Source organism: Trematomus bernacchii, unplaced genomic scaffold (assembly GCF_902827165.1).
Source record: "Trematomus bernacchii unplaced genomic scaffold, fTreBer1.1, whole genome shotgun sequence".
NCBI lineage: Eukaryota > Metazoa > Chordata > Actinopteri > Perciformes > Nototheniidae > Trematomus > Trematomus bernacchii.
In genome coordinates, this window is record NW_022987739.1 from 11351239 (window position 1) to 11373169 (window position 21931).

The following is a 21931-nucleotide window of genomic DNA, read 5'->3' on the forward strand; positions in this document are numbered from 1 at the left end:
AGGGGATCAAGTTATGCAGGGGAAAGAGAGAAGCAGGGAGGATGGGAGGAAAGGGAAACGGAAGTAAGAAAGGGGGAAGAGGGATGGTATGGAAGAAAGGGAAGGAAATGGGACGAGAGGAAGTGGGAGAGCAGGAAGAGGACAGGAATGGAAAAAGAAAGTTGGGGAGAAATAATAGAGGAGAGGAATCATCGTCTTCCAACAGAGCGATTTATGAGTCATATATATGATATTTTTAAAATCTACTTTGCAGCAATTCACTTTCTGCGAAAAAGATAATGGTTAAATGGCGTCCTAAGTGTGACTTCAAACGCGGCATTGTCTAAAAGTGAGATGGCGGCGTGCAGGTAAAAGGGTTTCTACCCAAGACAACTTTCCGGATATTCTACCACAGAAAGGGCCATTGGGATAGTTACAGTATAGCAAGCTAACCCTTTCATAGCATGGATTAAGGTCACCTAGCGTATCGAAGACATAGCTTCTTACAAATCTCAATATGTTACAATGTTACAAACTCTTTATAGACAACATATTAAGGATAGGCAGGGTTTAGGGTTTTTCTCTCAAACTGAGCTTTGGTTGGTCAGACAGCAAAGGAGGAAGTTCCGACCGAGGATGGGAGAAGGAAAGGATTAGAAGAGAAAGGACAATGATGAAGTTGGACAGAGTGGGAATTGGTCAGGGGGGCAGCTACCGTGAAGCATTTGGGATACACAGGTGGGAGGGAGCTGTGGCTGGGAAGTGAGAGGGAGCATGGGATCTAGAATGGGGGGGAAGTGGAGGGATAAGTAGCCAAATGAGTTAAGGGACGAAGATAGGGGTACATTGATGCGTGAGTGTGTGTGTGTGTGTGTGTGTGTGTGTGTGTGTGTGTGTGTGTGTGTGTGTGGTGTGTGTGTGTGTGTGTGTGTGTGTGTGTGTGTGTGTGTGTGTGTGTGTGTGTGTGTGTGTTCAGATCCCAAAGCTTCTCTCCACTCTCTAAGCCGAGGTCAGGCATTGCCAGGAGACTGTCATCTCTGTCTCCTTCCTAACAAGTCAGCAGCAAATGGCCTCTGAGGAATACACACACACACACATAAACACACACACACGACCAAACCTATTTTAACATCCTACATTACGGAGGCCAATGATGTCAAGGTAGCTTCGCTCATCCTGGCCCCTGCATGGCACTGAGAGCAGCAGTGGCAAACACATAATGAATATTTTCGCCATCCCCAGCTTCCCCTCTCTCCACCTGTAATCCACAAGGGTCACGCTTCACTTCTTTACCCCCTCTAAACAAAGAAAGAGCAACTAATGAACTGCTCTGCAAAAGCACACACACGCATACACACACCGAGGTGATCAGGCAGGATTAATGTTTGTGTGAGGGGTGTTTGTGGTGCAGCGTAGAAAGATGAGGGCGTATTGCAGTGGGGGTCTTTGGAGTGTGTATGTCTGCGTGCCTGCGTGCATTTTTTTGCGTGAGTTTTTTATGGGGCAGGGGTGTTGCTGGGGCTCAGGGTGTAAATAATTTGGCAGAAACATCATCCATAATGAAAGGCTCACCTGAGGGATGTGTATCGCCCCCGGCAGTGCCTGTTCAGGCCTCCTGTGAAAGAAGCCCGACAGACGCCGTAGAGCTGGCTGAGAGGGGATCAGTGTTGGGGGAGGGGTGGTGGAGGGCGAGGGTGGACGATCGGGGGGGGGGGGGGGGGGGGGGGCTCAAATAATGTAAAGCCAGGGGACTTAGGATTGATCTGATTAATATCTCACACAGCTGAACAGAGATGTGAGGTTGAGATACATACATGTACCTATGGGAAAGTGCATACAGTGTGTGTGTATGTTCACACGTTTGAACTCCAAGCAGAGCCAATTAATAAAGGATTGTAGTGAAATGAAGCATGAAAGTAGCCCTGCCCTGACTGCTGAACTAAACTATTTGACTCTTCCTCTTTATGAGCTGGTCTCTCAGACGGGGCTAATTTAAAAAGGGTGTTTTCATCACGACACACAGGTTTAATACAGAGAACTATACTGATTGTACTATACTGATTGTACTATACTGCGATTACCTTACTTACAACATGCTGCTGTAATCTTATCACAGATACTGATTGAATATGTCTGAGGAAGTACTTTTATTTGGCACAAGACATTACACTAACCTTAACCATGCCTGCTCTACTGCTCTCCGCTCATGGAGGTAATGGTCTTTCACTCTGCTTCTTTTTTTTCCTATCCTTCTGTTTATGTCTTGATTTTTCTACGTTTTTCTGTCTCTCCACAACCGCCTCTTCCTCCATCTCTCTTTCTTTCTGTGGATGGATCGTTCACCTCCTCCCTGCCAAAAGAGCTCTTAGTTAGGCCAGTTGTCAATAAAGACAGGGATATAGATGTCACTCCAGCTGAGAGGAGACACTTGTCCTGATCTCTCTGTTTGTCTCTCTGTCACTCTGCTCTCTCTGTCCCCTGTCACTCTTTGCTTGTCTTAAGTAAAGGCTTTCACCCTCTATCAAGGAGAGGAGATTATCACTCTCAGAGCATTGATCTGTTAAGTGTTTGTAGGACTGTGAGCAATGATTGTGCACGTTGGGTGTTGAGCAAGAGACCCACGAAAAGGCAGAGAGAGAGAGAGTGAGTGCCGCTTGGGTCAGAGTTCAGTAAAGGATTACTACTACGGTGTAGGAAGACTGTTAATGGGACTTTGATTTCCTTTAAAAGGCTCACAGGCCTAATAGAAAGACTGACAGGCTGTAGTATATACGACCAGGTGACATGAAAGGAGGTGAGAAATGGGTCACAAGTTCAAATGCAGTCTAGGGAAAGTGAAAAAAAGGCTTTCTCCTTTCCACTTCAAGGGGAATTAAAGCCATACAGAACTCTACATTACATCTTCAACATCTGAGTGAGCACTAGGCATCTAGTATTTAAAAAAAGAAAGTTATGTGATTTTGTTCTGCTTAAAACTTGCTTAACCCTCCTTAAAAAAGTACAACTTTTTAATAGAAGTGAAAGAATAACAAGCTTTACTGATCAACTTTCACAAATACTCATACAGATGCATGTCTGATGACACCACACAGACAGTTTCCATACTGGCACAGCAGACGCACTGACAGAGGTCAGAGAGTGTTCGGCTAAGCAACCAGTTAACCCAGCTCTACAGGTCAGACCCCGTCAGGTGTAATTGGGTGAGACAGGCGCTGCCAGTCCTTGTCAGCCGAGAAAAGAACCAGAGTAGCTGCCAGACCAGCGCGGGGTGGTAAATGCTCCCAGCGGAGGGAGCAGATTTGTGGACATAGCCCTAAATAATGCTCCCATATTGAAGCCTTTTACTAGGAACAAAGCCAGGGAAAAGCTGCTAAAATGCAGGGAATTTAGCTTGTGTTTGATTTCTCTGTAGCGAAGGTTTATTTAAAGAAGTCACATTGGTAGTTTTATTAACTATATGTAAACTTAACTTCCACATTTTTCTCATATTTTCTATTTAACCCTAAACTCTGGAAACACACTGATCCATAATGCCATGCAAGTTTATTTGAACTTAATCATCATCAGTTAAGGCTGCAAATGATTATATTTGTTATCATGTATTGATCTGTTGAAGATCATGGGCAGCTTTAGTATCTGGTGTTTTAGAATGGACAACAATGTAGTGTATGCCTTTAAGGGTAGAAATGATCATCTCATCCAGTTGGGCACATTTTCAATTAAGGTCATATACTGGTTAACTGTCAAACAATTACATGTATCTAATAATAACAAAATAGAACATTTAACAACATCATATTTTTCACAATATAAAGCCTATTAATAAAGTTAAAGTGTACAGTAATGTTGGCTATTCCTAATTCTAGGTCAGTGATCAGAAATCCATTATTTTCCATTCATAAGAAACCAAGACAGCCAGTGATTCAAGATCTGCCTCAGCACCACCTTAGCTGTCTGTCCAGTGATTAGTCAGGCTCTGAGTTGAGAGACACCCACCTATCCATCCCTTGCGCCCTTCACCCCTGACCGTCCCTCCAACCTCTGCATTGTCTCTTATCTCATTGCTCTGCACTTTGTCTCTCTCTTCTTTTCACATCTGTCTTTGTATGCCTCGATCTATCACCCCTCCATCCTCACATCTACCTCCATAGCTCCTCACTTATCTTCGACAACAGCCATTCATTTCTTTTCTGCCCTCCCTCAGCTTTTCCTCCACCCCTTTCCTTCCATTAAATGTCAAGTATAAAATGGGGCAGAGATAATCACCTACATCAACAACAATGACGTGTATTTGAAATGAGTTATCTTATAGATATTAATTCCATTAAACAATATTGAAATAACTTGTAGCTTATTGAAAACAAGTGAAATTGTGTTTGAATAAAATTTAGCAACAACATTGATTATTTTATCATCTTTCTTCGTTGCTTTAACCCACTTTTTTATAGTCTTTCTATATCACCCGTATGCAGGGATCTTTCATTAGCATGTTTAGTGCGCCACACTCTGAAGCACCACGAGGCCAGACACCAATCTGCTGACAACAACACAAACACAGCAAACGTGATTAACCTTGATGAGACAAGAAAAGTCTTCTCCCTTTCTCTATTATATTTGTCTCTCCACACATTGAGAGAAAAAAACCACATAATTCCCAGACAGGTACGTCCTAATTAAGCAACAGCCGAGGCTGCTCAGAATCAATGCCCTGATCCCTGGCCAGTGAGCAAAGGGGCTGGCTAATTCATGCGCACCGCCCGCCCTCTCCCCTATGAAGCCTGGCAAATATTAATTTCCCGAAACGAATTGATTAACATCGTAAGGAAGCGACGGTTCAATATTGTTACCCATTGAGACCGAGTTAGGGGCCGAATAATGGTGCATATAACCGTAACAACGCTTAACAACTTAATTAAAGGCAACATTATAGGGAGTTTTATCGTTTCATTTTGTGCTGCTTGCTTTGCAGGACACAAGCTTTTTACTGGGCTGTAAGTGAACAGAATTGAGTCATTATCTGTACCTTTGACCTGATCAATACATGTATACAGTAAAGGTACGCTTAGTTTGTGTATGGGTTGTTTGGCTCTGGCCCACGTGAAACATTGACACAACATGAAACTGTGACTTGTGTCTTTTGCTCTCAAGAGGGCATGCATTTTAATTTTCCATTATTTTATTTTGTTGTTTAATAAAAACACAACTGAAATGACCCTACTATATTAAAGGTAGGGTAGGTAAGAATGGAGAAACCAGCTCGAGTGCGCTAGAATTTGAAACTACGCAGCCGAAAGAAATCTGCCCCTTCCTTCAGACTTCCTTACAGAGCCCCTCCTCCAACACACACGAACGCGCACATGACCAATGAGGGCACGAGATAAGTTTGTGCACAGATGGAAGGCTGACAGGCAGGTAGGCCATCCAGTTATTTTAGCCGGGCCGGTGAAAATAATTGGTCTAGCTTTTTACAGCGCTAGGCTTCCACAGATGACATTTTTTGATGTATTTATTGTCAAAGCATTTAATATATTCATTGCTATCGGGATGTTAAGAGCATTCCATGGAATATAACAAAAGTGTTTCTGAGGTGAATTACCTACCCCACCTTTAACTAACCTGTATACACAGGTGCAACCACAGTTATAAATTACATACATGAACTCCAAACTGAAGAAAAGAGCAGGAATGACAGGTGTAAACAAAGGGACTACCCACCTCCACATCAACCTGGGCTGCCTGCTATGCATGTCATCATTTACAATATCATAGTACAAACAGTGGGGTACTGTTGGGACAAGCATTGGTTGACATTGTCGGGACTCACATCCAACTCTCACAGAGGAGGTCAATCTCATCTGGGATAAAGGCCCACATGAAGCAAGCTGACTTAAAGTAGATAAATGTTGTTTGCAGACATTTAAAACGTTTTAGCTCATATGCAATTTCACCTGTGAAGTATTACAATTTAGAAGTCACTTTCCCTTAGTAGAAGTTCATGAGCGAATACCCGGATTGTGTGACGAATGTGTGGGAATTTGGTAACACTTTATATTAAGATACACAAATTAACCATCAACTAGTTGTTAATTAACATGCATATTAGCAGTATATTGGCTCTTTATTAGTCATTATAAAACACTTATTAATGCCTTATTCTACGTGACCATATTCTACAAGTAATAGGCCATTTCAGTCAGACAACTCACGTGTTTCTTTAACATGTTTATTAGAAGCAGCATATAGTTGAGTTTGGCGACTAGGCTCGGGCATCATCACTCCACAGATATACATAGCACGATGAGTGATGATTAAATAACTAACCCCCGAGCCTACAGGTGGAAGCTGGGGTGGAAGCTGGGGTGGAAGCTGGGGTGGTGGTGGGGCAGGCAAGCAGCAGCGACGTAGAGGTAGCTGCAGCAATAGCATCAGGGACCCTGATGTAAACAAGACGAAAGTCTTTCTCTGGTCTGCATCCCCTTAACAATGGTATGTTTTGAGCTGTACTGTACTGTACCCAATATACAAGCTGTTAATAAACTTTTCAATCAATCAATCAATCAAGCAGCAAGCAATGCATGGAGAGAGATCTGGCAGGTTAAATAGAGCGGCATATTAAGGAGACTCTGTGTGGTTGGTTGTAGAGTGGCAAGGGGCGTTATGTATGAATGCAGCATAAGTGCTCGAGTTGACTGCCTGAACTAGCTTGCATGCTTCACCCCATTAGTTGAGAGTTTTTCCTCAATAACCCTCTAATTAGTGCTTATTTATTGCAAGTAAGGAAGTTGTTGTACATGAGTTTTGGTCTTAATATGCTCTGCTCAATATGGGCCTAATACGGCAGTAGTACCACAAGAATAGTAATTCTCCCATAGTAACACTTAACAAATATGATCTATTCTTATGTAACCAGATATGAAAGTATAAGTGTTAATTGTGTCTAAATAACTCAAAATTAGGTATTTATATCTAAGAACATGTTCCCTATTTTAAAGTGAAGTCTTGTTCATAACCAATAAGCTAGTAGTTTGACTCTAATTGACCTGAACAGGTTCCCTATTCTAAAGTTGCCTCCTCTTCACACTTTGTAAATACATTAGCACACAACTACTGAAATTAACCTCAACAGTACGTGAACACAGTAGGCCCACGTTGAAATATCTGTTTTATTAATGAACCACTAAAGAGAGGGAACATATTCTTAGATAGAAATACCTAATTAGAGTCAAACCACTAGCTTATTGGGTATGAACAAGACTTCACTTTAAAATAGGGAACATGTTCTTAGATAGAAATACCTAATTTTGAGTTATTTAGACACAATTAACACTTATACTTTCTTGTCTTGTTACATAAGAATAGATAATATTTGTTAAGTGTTATTATGGGAGAATTGCTACTCTTGTGGTACTACTGCCTTATTAGGCCCATATTGAGCAGAGCATATTAAGACCAAAACTCATTTACAACAACTTCGTTACTTGCAATAAATAAGCACTAATTAGAGGGTTATTGAGGAAAAACTCTCAACTAATGGCTTATTACTTGCAGAATATGGTCCTGTTGAATAAGGCATTAATAAGTGTTTTATAATGACTAATAAAGAGCCAATATACTGCTAATATGCATGTTAATTAACAACTACTTGATGGATAATGTGTGTACCTTAATATAAAGTGTTACCAAGCAATGATTGTAGTGGGGGGAAGACTTTGAATGTATAAGCTTCATAAAGTGCAATCCATGCACAGAGCGACTGCATCTAGTGCTTTTTCATCTGTCTGTTTTGAAACTTGCTGAAGTGCTCTGCAAACACATAATGATTGAAAAGTATTGGACTCTCATTTTAAACACATATTTCTACTCTCCATCAGTTTCGTCAGGCATCATTTTAACACAGGAAACAAACAACAATATTTGCTCCAACTTTTCCGCAGACAGAAGAGTCAAACCCAGCTAATCATGTTTGAGTGTCCCGACATTTCTTTCTTTTTCTTTTATCTCATCAGGGGTATGTGGGAGTGTGCCCTAAAGCAATGAACCTAATAATTCCGCCTATTTTCTTTCAATTTTAGAAATCTAAAAGAGTGTGCAGTCGGCTTCTGACGCCGTCCGCCACTTTGTAGGGAATTCCACGTAATGAGGCTGGCTAAAAGGCTTTCAGACTTTATCAAGCAATAAAAGCTCCAGGTCTCCAGCCTGCCACTATTACCTGGCATTACTGCAGGCTGTTGTCATTAAGCAGCAGTTGCAGTGAGTTGTAGCGGTGGTGGGGAGATTGAGGATCGCTGCCTCTCACCCTTGACCTGACTCCTCCTTTAGACTCAGCCTTTTATCTTGCCTGAGATATGTTACAGTTTCCTAAAGGATTTCAACATGTCCCAGATTATCTTAAAGGTATCTGTCCAATTTACAGCTCAAGCTTGCCTTCTTTTCTGCTGTTTTTATGTCTTATCACATTCTTACAAGGATTTAAATGGTAATTATGTTGACACTGTTCTTTATCTGGTTTCAAAGAAGGCCAGATATCGTAGAGTAAAGCAACATACTGGGGGGGTTTGTTTGAATGGGGATTTGTAAATTGACAGACCCCAGTTTTAAACACTTAAGTGATAAATAAGTGATAAGACAAAAGAGCCACATGTTGTTTTTCAAGCTGTTACATAAAGACCACGAGTCTGAGTCCTCAGGATTTACAAAAATAAAACATATAAGTGGGGATCCTACACTCCTGTAAGACATTGTAGATAAGAAAAACAGCAGACACAATGTCTCATATACAAATAAAGGTATGCTTAATACCTCTTAACCATTCCAAAATATGGAATAATAACACAAGCAACATCAATGCAAACCAGGCAACTTTATCACACCAGAGTGCTCCTGAAACAGAGCGGTAATACAGTAGCAACTACTCTCACCATCTATCAGCAGTGTTACAAAACTTGTAATCTCTTTATGAATTTCAGCATTATCCACACCCAGTAACAGTCATAACATGTGCAGCACAGCTCTGCACTTCTACCTGAATATGGGGACATCTGCATGGTGGCAGTAGGATTTAATACACACTTTAACTCACTGCCGCGCCAAAGCAATACAGGACATATCCCCTAAACCTCTCCTCCCCTCCATCAATACACTCACTAACTACCGTAGCAGTGAGTACAACAAGAGAAATGCTCCTGTACAAGTTGTTTTTTCACTAAAGAAAAAACCTTTTTTCTCCCTTCTACCACCTCCTCTGCTCTCTCTTGCAATCCCATGTGGGATGATTTAAGACGGGCAAGCTATGGAGAAACTGTTGCCCTCCATCTCTCCCCTCCTCCTTCCCTCTCATTCTCTCTCTCCCTTGGCCTTATTACAGGCTGTCAGTTTATTATAAAACATTAGGAAAGCAGAGGGACACTTGCAGTTACTGTCCTATCGATCGGCCGGGATAGATTCTGTGATTTAGAGTCAGCCTCTGCTCGCACCCTCCACATTCTCGCTCTCCTATTAAGGCACCAGCGCTTTGCTTTTGCTATTGATGTCTCAACATTAACAGTTACAAGCTGCTACACAAAATCAATGTTCAACTTTTATTACCGGCTGCATAACGCAGAGGACCTCCCGCCAACTGGTACTTAGCAGTCAAAAGGAGGCGCGGATGGTCCGCACGGCACGTCAGGTATTTTCTAAGTGATATCTGCAGTAATATCAATCCTGTGTACAGCATATAGGGGCTTTTAGGGGGGAGTTGAGGGCCTAAGAGCTTAGGGATGCAGCATAGGAAAGTAAAGCTATACCAAACAAATTAGCACACATTTGCAACTAGTTACTGCACCTGAACAGACACTTCAGAGAATGAACGTAAGACGGGCAGGGGAGTTTTTGTTGAATCTCCGAAGACATGCGTCATCACACCTTAATTTCCCCGTCACAAAACCACACATAGAGTACACCACCTAAATGTCATCAACCACCACTGACCATCCATCCATCTATCCATCACCAATCTGGAAGTGTGTGTGTTGTAACCCAGGTAGTGTGGATATGGAGTGGCTGAGGCCTTTCAAACATTTATGAGAGGCTACCGAGCAGCGCTACGGCAGCCCTTCTGGGACAAACAGCCCCCGGTCCTGTACTCTCATTCCCGATCAATGGAACTCAAGTTCATTACACACACTTTTCAGCAGAACGGCAGCAACAGATTTTTTTTACCCCTCCTTCCTCACCCTTGCCCACCGCTGGGGCTACATTACACCTGCTTGTTTACGTGACTGCGTGTACAAGGGAAGACGGGGGCAGGGAGAGTGTACCGATGTGCATTTGTGTGTCTCTGTGTGTGTGTGTGTGTGTGTGTGTGTGTGTGTGTGTGTGTGTGTGTGTGTGTGTGTGTGTGTGTGTGTGTGTGTGTGTGTGTGTGTGTGTAAACAGGGGCTGCTCCCAGTGGCCAGAGCTTGAGGTTATCATTATGTACAGGTTGGTCCACTGCAATGCTAATGCATTCTCAGTGGCCGCAGCCTGGGTCCCAGCGCTGTGTTAGCTACTGTAGGTTGCTACTCCTCTCCAATTAGAGGCTGAGGGATGTCTGTTTGGGGTGGGGAAGACATGCCTGGGCTATACGGGGCCCTGCGGAGAACAGGCTCACATTAGTCAAGGAAAACAGATGTAGAGAACAAATTGTGCATACATTGAAGTACAGCAGGAAATCTTCTCAACCACTTGATATGAATGATTTGTTGACTGGAGACCATCTACTCCCTTGCTGTGATTTCATGCAGCTTAATAATTTTTTTAGAGGACTTATTTAGTTTTATTCTACATCAGGTAACCTTACTGCTTTCTCACGGACGCAACTGACGTCCAACTGTACAACCTATTACGTTTGGTTATAGTAGGGGTTATATGCAGCACATGTTAATGTCACAGGAATGTCAAAAGCCATTTCAAACATTTTGAGCTAAGAAACATGATATCAAGAGCATGGTAAACTAAGAAAGTCAGTCAGTCAACAAATCAAAAAAGCATCAATGCTTTACTCACTGTGGAATTACAACAGTGCTGTAAGATGAAGACAGTGTGTGTGTGTGTATGTGTGTGTGACAGCAGGGACAGAACAACTGCCACAGTCATGCAGTGTATTGATCAGACCGCCTGCCATGGCCTTACTTAAACATTACACACACAACAGCAACGAGTCACACAACCCTCCCGACGGAGCTCTCTCAATCAGCGATCACTCTTTCTTTGCTTTTTCTTTCATTTTCTTGCTCTCATGCACTCTAGGAAGGCCTAACTGGCACAAGCACAAACAAACAGGTGCAGACTTACTTTACACACACACTCACACACAGATGTAGTATATAAAGAAGTTATATAACACACATTAACCTAAGGATATTGTCAAAGAATATAGTGGTGTTGGCCTTTAAATGTATTGCAGGTCAAATGTTCAAAAATACAAATGCAATCAGATGAACCTTACAGCCTTACACACCCGACTTATCAATCATTTGTTAAGTTATAAATGTGAATGGCTTCACTCCTTTAATCAATGTCTCAGTAGAAGCTACAGTATTGCTGCTGTAGTCGTTTCCTCAGAAAAAAGATATCTTTATGACTAGACATTTATGGCTGCTATAGCTCATGAAGTGTCATTAGTGTGACTCATTGCACAATCATTACTTTACGCAAAATGTAAAAGACAAAAGTGTGAAATGAACTCAGAGGGAAAAGCAAAAGAGGAGAGATAATGCACATTATTATTTTGATGATGATAATGTTGATTATTATTATCGTTGTTGTTCTTATTATCTTATTTTAGAATAAAACTCTTAATTTGTCATTTCTCATTTCTGACTGACTGTACCCTTGCAAGAGTGTGAGACTACACACACAGGAAAAAATGTTGACGTTTGAAGCAGAAGTAAAAATAATCCTGTACATTCACCTATGGTCCTGATATCACAAATGCAGCTCAATGGCATCGCAGTACTGCCTGGCATTCGGGCTGTCAGCCATTGTGTTCCTGTCTGAATGTGTACAGTGCAGAGGCATGTGTTCAAACTATGGTGGTGGTAAGCTATATGGTAGTCAGGTGGCTGCTATAAGATTATACACCCTCTTGCCTTTGCTCTTTGCGCTTCTGTGTGTGCGTGCATGTCTTTGGACAATGTGGTTATGGGATACTTCTGGCAGGGCAGAGAACAGCAAAGCTTTAAGGTGATGTGTGTGTGCATGCTGTGGCATGTGTGTGCGTGTAACTAGAGACAGTGATTAAACGTTTGAGAGCACAGATGATCCAACAGGTGCTCTGGCTCGCTGTCTCTTGTTCTCCCAGCCTTTCTCGCTCTCCCTCTATTTCTCTGCGTTGGGCCCCCACCCTCTCTGTGACCCCCCACTCCTAAACCATCACAGCTCCTTTCTTGTCAATGTGTTCTTGTCCTGAAGGATATTTTAAGCAACAAAGCCTTGTGAGTCCACTATCTTTCACACAAAGACAAACACATGTTAAGCATAGCTATTTCTTGTATTGCATTTAAAAAAAGAAAAAGACATGGTGCAATGGAAACCTTAAGAGCTCCTGGCAAATGTTAGAAATACGGGTCAGGGAGACAACACATGTTGAAACACAAGAGGGCATTAATCACACAAGTTCTCTTTACACACGTATCAGAAAAAATGTTGTGTAATGTAAAGGAATATTCCTGGGCACTGCCAGACATTTGTCATGCCAGCTCTGGGCCTGTGCAAGTTGCCTCGGAGCATAAAGTGGTACTTTAGTGCCACCTGGCACTGATATCCATAGCCACTGTTGGCATGAAACTGTATGCCTGTAAAATCTCACAGAGCTCAGTGGTGTCTGACACATGGACAGCAAAATCCACAACATTTATATAACACTTTACAGCTGCCCACACACAAAGATCTGATCAAATTAAAATAAATAGTCAGCCATTATCAGACACAAACAATCTGTTATAAATTCCCAAAATATCTGACACATAGGCTTTTGTTAATTCCATGTTGTCTTCGTGGCACATGCAAGTGTTATTTTCTTCTAGTGAAAAAATGTCCTCAAAATCTGCTCTAATTTACTATTACTGTGAATTTGACTGTTAACATTTGACAGACAAAACATTTTTGAGAGGCAGTGTGCAAACATGTCATCTCACGTTAGCTCTTAGGTTAAGGAGAGAACGGCCACTAGCATGTAGACTTTTGAATACATTAAACCACAATTTGCACTTTAGTTGACTCCAATAGTCACTTGTCAGGGGACCAAAATAACACACAGAACAAAGAAATTAGAGAAGGTGGGGGGGGTCCACACTACCTGCTGGCTTCCATCATCAAATGAAAACGAAGCAAAAAAGGATGGAGTGAGTGAGGTAGATGTTAAACAAGAGAGGGCAGGAGAGGAGAGGAGTGTGAGAGAGGGAGGGAAAATGACGCTATGGATTAACTGTCCTTCATGCTGAAAATATACATCCCCAGGCGCTAGGCACTGAATTATTAATTCAAATTTGTCAGAGAAAGAATGAGAGAAATCTATTGACGGGGAGACGGGCCCTTTAATGGTCTCATTAAAGGGGAGGCTTCCCACACCAGGCACCTTCTGTACTGCTGCAGGAGTTTTCGGGGTGGTGGAGGGTTAGAGGGGGATACTTGACCCCCCAATGATTTTCTGTCACTTTATGATAAACAAGAAAGGTTGACATGCCCCTCCACTCCCCACAATTTCCCTGCACCACCAAACTAACCCTGTGTGTAATTAGCCAAGGGGTGCAAAAGTGCACTGAATGTAAACGAGGTTCACACACATGCATTGATAGAAGGAGACAGCAACAACACACACACATATTATATGCTGTGCCTGCTTCTACTGTTGCTGACAGGTTAAAATGCAGTGTGTGAGGGGGGTGGGTTTGGTAGTTTATACGAGCCATAAAAGTAACCTCACAGGTAGAAGCCAAAATAATAAAAATTGATGAGAATATCGTTCTTTTTTTGGCATCGCTCCATAGAATACTTCCTCAAATTAGGTCATTGTCCATTAGATTTGAGCCTGTCAGTCAAGTGTTACCATCATTAGCTGCATGTAGCAATATGTCTGGGAGCTGTTTTGGTGAGAGGAGGTTAACTGTCTGTACAATCCAGATAGCATTAGCAAGGTGAGAGAGCAGGGACCTGTGGGTGCAACCCACCGTCGGAGGTCAGATCATTGAAAAGCATTTGGTGCAGCCTCCAGGGGGACTAAAAGGGGCAATACGAAGTGTGGGGGAGACAAGAGAGACCACAGGTTCATTGCTGATTCAAATCTCTCAGTATCCCTCTGGCTAATGGATTTTCATAATGCTGAGACAATGGGATTTCTCCCCACAGCAAAATGATTTTTTAGACCATTGAGTCTGCAGCTTGAAGAAATAAACAACAGCACATGGGGTGTGTTGACACAAATATTTAAAGCTAAAGCACAGAAATACATTTAAAACAAATTCAACTATCAAACAGGCCAAACTTTTTTGGAGTGTTGTTTTGAGGCTGGTAAATAAATAGCAGTTTTTCTATGCAAAACAAACTATGCAGCCTTAGTTAATGTTCATTCTTGTTGCAAGTTAGGGTCATTATATAGCTGTTATATTAATAATATGTTGACTGATAACTGATTATAAATTGAAATAACTACTATTATAATATGTTAAAGTAAAAAAGTGCTATGCACAAATGTCTGAACTATTCCTTTAATAATTGTTCCTACTTATATTGTCCTCCCTGGCTATGCTGATCTCCTAAAGCCCTCAAAGTCTATAACAACACAGACACAAATAGGACCAACTTATACAGGATGTAAATTTGTTTTCCCCTTCACCTCAGGATAAACCCTGAGCACCTTCTAGCCAGCATAGTCAATGAGAGAAGCTTGTCTGCTTCCTGCTACGAGCGCCTTTTCTATTGTTTATTTTATCGGACCTAAGGCACTTTTCCCTCCCTCACAATATCTCTCGACCTCTCTCCATCGTCCGCCGAGAACGCCGACCCGTCCTTGGGCGACAGAAACTGAACCACCGACTACCTCTTTAGCTTAACAACAATAGCAATTATGTCAGAGGAGGTTTGGATTTGACTTAATATATCCCCTACTGGATGGTACCTATGTTATTCTCTTTTAAAGCTGCATGGCATTTGGCCCCTTGTGGCTAAAGGGAGGGTTTGATGAGTCGGCAGGCAAATTGAGCCCTCATGCTTTATTCTGACAAAAGCCCGTCCCCATTGGTCGGCAGTTTCCAGGCACTGTGAGATGGTTGATATTATGCATTGTTAGCGCAGAGGATATTTGGCCTCTGGACATTTGGCTTGAGGCCATATAGCTACAGTATTACTCTACCGGTGAAATAAAGGGTCACTTTTCAAGATGAGGGGTCACTGTTTGGGGCTTAATGAGGCCTTAGTCAACTGAATAAGCAGTTATTGAGTGTAAAGGATACTTCCTAAGATCCTTTCTATTAATTAAATAAGAAAAAAAGAGATACATATTAGCTATTGCCAATTGGTGCTTGATAGGCTCAAATATATTTGTCCACTTTAGGGTATAGGTTGTGGTTGCTATCATGTTGTTGCTAAAAATTTAAATAGGGAAATTTGCCTATGCATAAATCAGTGGATATTACGTTGGAACCAATTGACAACAATGAAATTAATTCTTCTTCCATGAAAACAATAATTATAAAAAAGAATGAAAAATAATGTGGAGGAGGTGTTTTGTTGTAATTCCTAGCCTAATCCCATTTCATACCCTGAAGGCAAGAATATAGTCCAACCAAAGTGCCTGTTGGCTGGTCCAACACCATCAGAAACCTCTCTTTGAGTTTAGCCATTTGGACAATAACGAACACTTTTGCCAACTCAACACTGTAGTTTTTTATCCAAATGTATCCCTACTGCAACACTTGAACAGTCATGTTTTGTAGCATGTACACAGTAAATTTCTCTGAGTAAAATTGACTCAAATTGAAGAAAATTTTACTCTAAAAATATAACATTTGGTCCCAACCTATATAGAGTAAAATGTACTCTTTGTTCAGAGTTGTATTTTTAGAGTTCATTTTACTCTATTATGTGCTTAGATTTGACTCTGCTTAATGGTTATTTACTCTATGTAGTGTATATTAAAAACAACTCTACTGCCATTTTACTCATAACAGAAGGTAATTTTACTCATAATAGAAGGTAATTTTACTCATAATAGAAGGTAATTTTACTCCCAATAGAAGGTAATTTTACTCAGAATAGAATAAATGAACCATAATGATCTTTACAATAAAAAAGGTCAATAAACCAAAGTGCTTAAGGAACATGAGTGGGCGTGTGTGAAGCTGACCATTGAGCGGCCCAACCAAGCAAGGAGGCAGAGGCAGAGTTCAAATACAACCCGGTGTGGGCATTTATTCCTCTTTGTGGTACAGGATACACAGCCTCAATATGACTGTCTCACGTGAACACAGTCACCAGCCACCAGGACCTCACACACACACACTAACAAGAAAACAGAACCTAAATACACACAGGACTAATCAAACCAACAAGACACAGGTGAGGAGGGAGGAGAAACACAGGGCACCAGGTGAACGCAATCACCAGCAACAGACAAGACGGGAGGGGGAACACTTTTCAAACTAAAACAGGAAACAGAGACAGACAAACTAAAACATAGACAGATTGTGACAAATATATGCATGAATTACATATAATCACATGCTTCCTGTGCAATGTTTTAGCGTGGAACAAATGAATATACTTCGCCAATAATGAAGCTATTTAATCCGTAACGGAGACCGAGATCAATGGCCCCAGAGATCACCTCCGTTACAGCGTGGTCATGGTTTAACTCCAATAGAATTGACTCTGCATTTTTGATCGCACTCTAGAAGCTATGAGTAATAAATACACTCCAAAATGATTAAATATCACTATTTCAGAGCAAAATAGTAATTACTCTGGAAAAAATACTCACCAATATTTCCTGTGTAGCAGTGTGTCTGTCGTTTACGTTTTTTTTACAGAGATTGAAAGTCAGCTGATGCATGCTCCTCCTTGAAGCATTTGGCGTATCAAGTCTCAAAGAACCCCCATTAAATGTTAAGGAGCACATAAGTCTAGTTTACCATGCTGTGTTTTCACTCGCCTCAAATGTGGAAACGTCGTATCTGAGAAAGGGAATTCCCCAAATGGGACTTGGATAAAAACAAGGAAGCTGAGAGCTCCGGGGAGAAGGGAAACTTGTTTGCTGGCATACATAGATAGATGAAGGAAGCTGTACAGGAAACACACTTCCTGGTGAAATGCTGTCAATGGAGTATTGATGGGGGAGTATGTGTGTGTTTATGTTATGGCTTGTGGTGTGAGGGTAAAATAGGTAGTAAGGAGCTTAATTTTCTCCAAACAAAAACAAAGCCCAGCGGTGCACCGAAACTCAGATAATAGCCTATAGTGATACTGTTAACCATGCGACCATTGCCCCTTGCCCTGTGAACCTTGTTTGCTTTGATAACCCTTGCACACTGTCTTTTAACACCACACTCATATACAAACACACAGCCACATTCTCCCAGTCATTCACATCATTCCACATGTTGCTTATTGTGGGCAGTCCTTAGTCCTCACTTTGTCCCAACAACCCACCCAGATTCAAAGGTTATTGCGTTCTCTTCTTTCAACGCCCATGTCTCTGATTGGAGCCGAGCTTCAAAACAGATTAATAATAAATAAAGTAGCAGTTGACAATGTTGACTTGATAACATCAAGAAGGGGGCAATAAAGAGGACTTGGCCGGGACATGGGTTCAATCCCTCGCTCTTTGAAGTACCGCTGCAGTAGTAAAATGTGCTTCAACTTTGATAGGCTTGTATAAACGCCTGTGAAGGTCCCTATTGGAAGACCAGGAGCCTCTAATTCCCGCCTATACAGGAAGTGAGCGGTTTGTCTTCCACTCAGGTTTAATTGGTCAAGTTTACTGACAGCACTTGACTCAATAACCATTTATGAACCAAGAGTTTTATGTGTTGTTTTTGGGGCAGGCAGGAAACACATGTTGTGAAGTTTGAAAGGCACGATGACTTGACAGCATGTGACTGAGAGGTTTATTGATTGGGGCACTAAGATTGTACTGTGAGAGGCCTTGGTGTTATTTTGCCATGTCCAACTGTTGCCCTTATAGAAGTGTCTTATTATCAACCCGGTATCACGGCAAGACGTGAACATGTGACGATCTACCATGCTGGGAGACGTGAATATGTCACGGTTTCGTTCCTTCAAACGTGACAGTTACACGGTATTGTTAACATGGCCCAACCAGTGGAGAAATACCCGGAAGTGCCAAGCAAATGGTCTACCGCGTCTATTGGTCTGTTTTTATTGTCAAAATTAGATATTTTTAATTTATTTTTTAATCGTCACACTTGATTTCGCCGATTTTCTTGTTTCCCTAGCTGGTCGACACCTCTTTTAGCAGAAACAAAGGCTACATTAATGTATTAAATCGATGTTAATCCATGTGTGTGGATCATAGACTGGTGTGGATGTGGAATTAACGGATGTGACGTTGTGCGATTGCGTTGCCAAGCAACGCAATTTACAAACTCTTCAACTACAACCCTAATTATATTTAAAAACATTTTAGAATGCCTCACGAAATACTTTAATGTAAATTAAAATGTAAATGTGAAGGGATGTGTGTAATGTGATGATTGACATTATTCACCCACGGATCTATGAGTTGGGGGTATTGTTCCGCACGGACATTTTAGTTAACCGGACTTACTGTAGATTTGAAATCCGAAAAAAAAATAAGTTATACACCATAACGGTGCACAGCTGATATAAAAGGACTTGTCGTTTTTAAAGATATTACTGATTTCCTTTGAATATAAGAATGTAAATACTGAGTTGAGAGAATAGTCAGGGGATTTGGGTGATGGGAGACACATCGATGGATTCAGAATTGCAATAGCTTACTGTTAAAATGACGGATATACCTTTCTGTCTGTGATGTTTTACAAATCAGATATTATAAGTAAAACATGTGAAATAATATAGCAATATCCTGTACAGAACTACGGCAGATATGTAATATTTAATGCAGCCGAACCGTGTATTACAATGCCGTTATGTGATGACCTCCAAAGAGAAAAGCAAGCAAACTCGGAATAAAGTATTATTTTATTTTTATTTATTTTTTCGGATTTCACATCAACAGTAAGTCCGGTTAACTAAAATGTCCGTGCGGAACAATACCCCCAACCCATAGATCCGTGGGTGAATAATGTCAATCATCACATTACACACATCCCTTCACATTTACATTTTAATTTACATTAAAGTATTTCGTGAGGCCTTCTAAAATGTTTTAAAATATAATTAGGGTTGTAGTTGAAGAGTTTGTAAATTGCGTTGCCTGGCAACGCAATCGCACAACGTCACGTCCGTTAATTCCACATCCACACCAGTCTATGATCCACACACATGGATTAACATCGATTTAATACATTAATGTAGCCTTTGTTTCTGCTAAAAGAGGTGTCGACCAGCTAGGGAAACAAGAAAATCGGCGAAATCAAGTGTGACGATTAAAAAATAAATTAAAAACATCTCATTTTGACAATAAAAACCGACCAATAGGCGCGGTAGACCATTTGCTTGGCACTTCCGGGTATTTCTCCACTGGTTGGGCCATGTTAACAATACCGTGTAACTGTCACGTTTGAAGGGACGAAACCGTGACATATTCACGTCTCCCAGCATGGTAGATCGTCACATGTTCACGTCTTGCCGTGATACCGGGTTGCTTATTATGAAGAGGGGGGTGGGGACCAAAACACCCTGACTGAACACATTTTGGTCTTCACCAAAGTTGTTGTTGAGGCGATTGAAATTTAACAAATAAAGCTTAACTCTTAGCCTCTTCCGTATTTTATGCTTCTGTTTTAAACATTTTGGCTTATATCATGATGTATAGAAGGGTCAGGTTTTACCCAGCTAGAATCTATTAACAGGCGGACTTACTGTATATTGCAGTATTTCTCTACCACTTTAGCTTCTAAAAGCCACAGTCCAAGTAAGGCCTGCATGCTTTTGCACAGAATGGTAAACTCTGACAAAAAGCCATGTTTCTGATCAAAGGTTACTAGTGTCCTGCCCGTTAAGCATCATTGATATGAGAAAGAGGCAATGGAGCGAATATTTGCATGAGTGAATTTGCAGCGTGTCTAAATGGTGTGTGTGTGTGTGTGTGTGTGTGTGTGTGTGTGTGTGTGTGTGTGTGTGTGTGTGTGTGTGTGTGTGTGTGTGTGTGTGTGTGTGTGTGTGTGTGTGTGTGTGTGTGTGTGTGTGTGTGTGTGTGTGTTGGTGCATCTGTGTGTCCCTGGAGCAGGTGGATTGCAAGGGGCGGTGAAAGCACATGCGGACACACACACACACACCCACAGCACAGAGCAAATCTAGTCTAATTAAAAAGCACAGCAGTGATTTCAGGGGCTCTGTTATAGAGAGAATGAGTGTGTGTGTATGTGTGTGTGTGTGTGTGTGTGTGTGTGTGTGTGTGCGTGCGTGCGTGCGTGCGTGCGTGCGTGCGTGCGTGCATGCGTGCGTGCGTGTGCGCGTACTTTTGCATTAGGTCGCTGGCTTCAGCATGATCGGCCGTCAAATGAAACAATGTATTCCACGGGACCTCAGGGTTTCCATTTAAGTATTCAGATGCGGTGCAGCAACGAACTGTGGCTGTTTTATGTGAAAAAAAAGTTGATAATTAGTCCCACAGTGACTGAACAATGAGATGGAGAGAGAAAGAATGAAAGGGGGGGCATTGGAGGAAGAGGAGGGAGCGCTTAGCACACTTAATGCTCCGACCTGACACTGGGAATCATTGATCAATTGTTTATTTTAAGTTCCCCCTAACCCCTTACCCCTAATTAACAATCCTTCTCCTGGCTTTGAATCATAGGTAATTGTTTTCTGATTAGCAGCAACATTAACAAAAGATTTCTCATCAACCTGATATTTTTCAGTTTTTACAAACAGGAGCACATATCAAACTATTGTCATTTGTGCTTTTTCACTTCCTTTTTTGGAGTCCCTTGTTCATTATTTTTTCAAAAGGGGCTCTGGCAATAATTAGCAATTAAAATGCTGTCTTTTTGCCACACTTTCCCCTAATTAGCTTGACAGAGACATTGGGTACTAATTCTCTCTAGTCCTTCCCCCCAATATCCGCCCATAGACCCAACAAACTATACCCTCCACATGCCTAAACACTCATGCAGACACACAAACACAGAAATAAAATCAGAGGAACCATGGCAACACCTCCCAATGTTTTTGCTCTGGGCTCACCTTGTCATGTTAGTGCAGAATTAACTCAGAAGAGGTTAACACGACATCATTGATTCTTTAGCAGCATGACATGTTCGTTCTGAATTTCATCCTTTTTATGTGGCAAAATGTATTCTGCCAACCAACAGATATGGTATTTCATAAAGTCCTATATTAGTCAGCATCTGGCTTGAGCCTAACTGTGGAGTTGTCTTTTGTAATTTTCTTCGTATTTTGGGTTAAAACAACCTTGCAAAAATCAAAAAGGTACACATATTGGGGTATGTTCTATTGATTTCAGTTTAGACTAAATTGACTTTTAGAGAGACTTTCAGTTTTTCCCGACCAGAATGTTATTCTGTGTAGTGTGGAGAAAGCACTGAAACGGCATTTAGAAAATACATTTGACAGGAAATATAGCTCACTAGATAGTGTAATGAATCAAATATAACAAATTGAAAAATTGGAGGTGCGAGGAAGTGCAGCTGATGGTTGTGGACTCTTTGAGCACCAACAATCACAATGTAAAAAAAAAAGATTCTCAGCAACTCCTTTTTATTCCATTGCTTTGCTTTGATAAAAACAAGTCTGTTGTTTTTCTTGT

At 41.3% G+C, this 21931-nt stretch overlaps 1 protein-coding gene across 2 annotated transcripts in view; it reads left to right on the forward strand.

The window, feature by feature from the left end:
* Nucleotides 1-21931, forward strand: part of nr5a2 (nuclear receptor subfamily 5, group A, member 2) — a 68343-nt gene that overhangs the window by 42640 nt on the left and 3772 nt on the right. The window lies entirely within an intron of this gene.